A 2851-nucleotide genomic window follows, 5' to 3' on the forward strand; every position below is an offset into this window, starting at 1 on the left:
AACTATCTGGAGACCTGGCCTAGAATAGACAGACACATTAACTATCTGGAGACCTGGTCTAGAATAGACAGACACATGAACTATCTGTAAATGTTGCAGATGTTGCAGATTAGAGAGTAGATTTTGTAACGGCAGTAGTATAGAGTGTCAATGTAGTATAGAGTTTAAAAGTTGTAGTGTCTGTAGTATAGAGTTTAAATGTTGTAGTGTTTGTAGTATAGAGTTTAAATGTTGTTGTGTCTGTAGTATGGTCCCGGGTGACCACTCCTGGCTAGCGTTTCCATCTCGGAGCAAGCACCAATTAGTCTGAAGCTAGCCCGGCCAGGGCTCCTGTGCTACCACCGAAGCCCACTCCTGGGCTACAATATCCGGACCCCTTCTACTGCCGGTACGGGGCACGGAACCCCGCCGATCCTCTACGACTGGAATACCGACATAATCTGCCCGAGGATTCCAACAGGTCCCTCAGGCGCGACGTCCGCTGAAGGCCCATTCTGCTAACCTGCTAGGCCTGCTAGCTACCTAGAGCTACCTGGAATCCTACTAATTCCACGACTGGTCTATCACCGTCACCGCACGAAGAGGCAAAACAGACTTACCCACATTGCGACGTCCCCCAAAGGCTAACTTGCTAACCCCGGTCTGCTAACTGCTAACTTGCTAGCCCCGGTCTGCTAACTGCTAGCTTGCCTGCCCCGGTATGCTAACTGTTAGCTTTCCTGCCCCGGTCTGCTAACTGCTAGCTTGCCTGCCCCGGTCTGCTAACTGCTAGCTTGCCTGCCCCGGTCTGCTAACTTCTTGCTTTCTAACACGGTCTGCTAAATGCTAGCTTGCCAGCCCGGTCTGCTAACTGCTAGCTTGTTTAGCCCCGGCCTACTAACTGTTAGCATCGGCCTGCTAACTGTCTGAATCGCCGTGTCCCCAGTCAGCCCAACCACTCACTGGAACCATATGTTCACTTGGCTACGCTTAATATCAATATGCCTCGTCCATTACTGTCCTGGTTAGTGATTACTGTCTTATTTCACTGTAGAGCCTCTAGCCCTGCTGAATATGCCTTAACCAACCATGTTGTTCCACCTTCTACAAATGCGATGACATCACCTGGTTTAAACATCTCTAGAGACTATATCTCTCTCATCATTACTCAATGCCAAGGTGTATTACTCAATTACCTCCAATGTACTCACATCCTACCTTACCTTTGTCTGTACAATATGCTTTGAATCTATGCTATCGAGCCCAGAAACCTGCTCCTTTTACTCTCTGTTCCAAACGTGCTAGACGGCCAGTTCTTATAGCCTTTAGCCGTACCCTTATCCTACTTCTCCTCTGTTCCTCTGGTGATGTAGAGGTTAATCCAGGCCCTGTAGCGCCTAGCCCCACTCCCACTCCCCAGGTGCTCTCATTTGTTGACTTCTGTAACCATAAAAGCCTTGGTTTCATGCATGTTAACATTAGAAGCCTACTCCCTAAGTTTGTTTTACTCACTGCTTTAGCACACTCTGCCAACCCGGATGCCTTAGCCGTGTCTGAATCCTGGCTTAGGAAAACCACCGAAAACCCTGAAATCTCCATCACTAATTATAACATTTTCCGCCAAGATACAACTGCCTAAGGGGGCGGTGTTGCAATCTACTGCAGAGATAGCCTGCAGAGTTCTGTATTACTATCCAAATCTGTGCCGAAACAATTCGAGCTTCTACTTCTAAAAACTCTTTCCAGAAACAAGTCTCTCACTGTTGCCGCTTGCTATAGACCTCCCTCTGCCCCCAGCTGTGCCCTCGATACCATATGTGAATTGATTGCCCCCCATCTATCTTCTGAGCTCTTTGCTACTAGGTGACCTAAACTGGGACATGCTTAACACCCCGGCCATCCTACAATCTAAGGTTGATGCCCTCAATCTCACACAAATTATCAATGCACCTACCAGGTACAACTCCAAATCCGTAAACACAGGCACCCTCATAGATGTCATCCTAACCAACTCGCCCTCCAAATACACCTCTGCTGTTTTCAATCAAGATCTCAGCGATCACTGCCTCATTGCCTGCATCCGTAATGGGACTGCGACCAAACGACCACCCCTCATCACTGTCAAACGCTCCCTAAAACACTTCTGCGAGCAGGCCTTTCTAATCGACCTGGCCGGGGTATCCTGGAATGACATTGACCTCATCCCGTCAGTAGATGATGCCTGGCTATTCTTTAAAAGTGCCTTCCTCACCATCTTAAATAAGCATGCCCCATTCCAAAAATGTAGAACTAGGAATAGATATAGTCCTTGGTTCACTCCAGACCTGTCTGCCATTGACCAGCACAAAAACATCCTGTGGCGTTCTGCATTAGCATCAAATAGCCCCCGTGATATGCAACTTTTCAGGGAAGTCAGGAACAAATATACACAGGCAGTTAGGGAAGCTAAGGCTAGCTTTTTCAAACAGAAATTTGCATCCTGTAGTACAAACTCAAAAAAGTTCTGGGACACTGTAAAGTCCATGGAGAATAAGAGCACCTCCTCCCAGCTGCCCACTACTCTGAGACTAGGAAACACTGTCACCACCGATAAATCCACTATAATTGAGAATTTCAATAAGCATTTCTCTACGGCTGGCCATGATTTCCACCTGGCTACCCCTACCCCGGTCACCCCCTCCACAGCAACCCGCCAAAGCCCCCACCATTTCTCCTTCACCCAAATCCAGATAGCTGATGTTATCAAAGAGCTGCAAAATCTGGACCACTACAAATCAGCCAGGCTAGACAATCTGGATCCTCTCTTTCTAAAATTATCTGCCGAAATTGTTGCAACCCCTATTACTAGCCTGTTCAACCTCTCTTTCGTATC

The sequence above is a fragment of the Salvelinus sp. IW2-2015 genome, unplaced genomic scaffold, assembly GCF_002910315.2.
Source record: "Salvelinus sp. IW2-2015 unplaced genomic scaffold, ASM291031v2 Un_scaffold2528, whole genome shotgun sequence".
In the NCBI taxonomy this organism is placed as follows: domain Eukaryota; kingdom Metazoa; phylum Chordata; class Actinopteri; order Salmoniformes; family Salmonidae; genus Salvelinus; species Salvelinus sp. IW2-2015.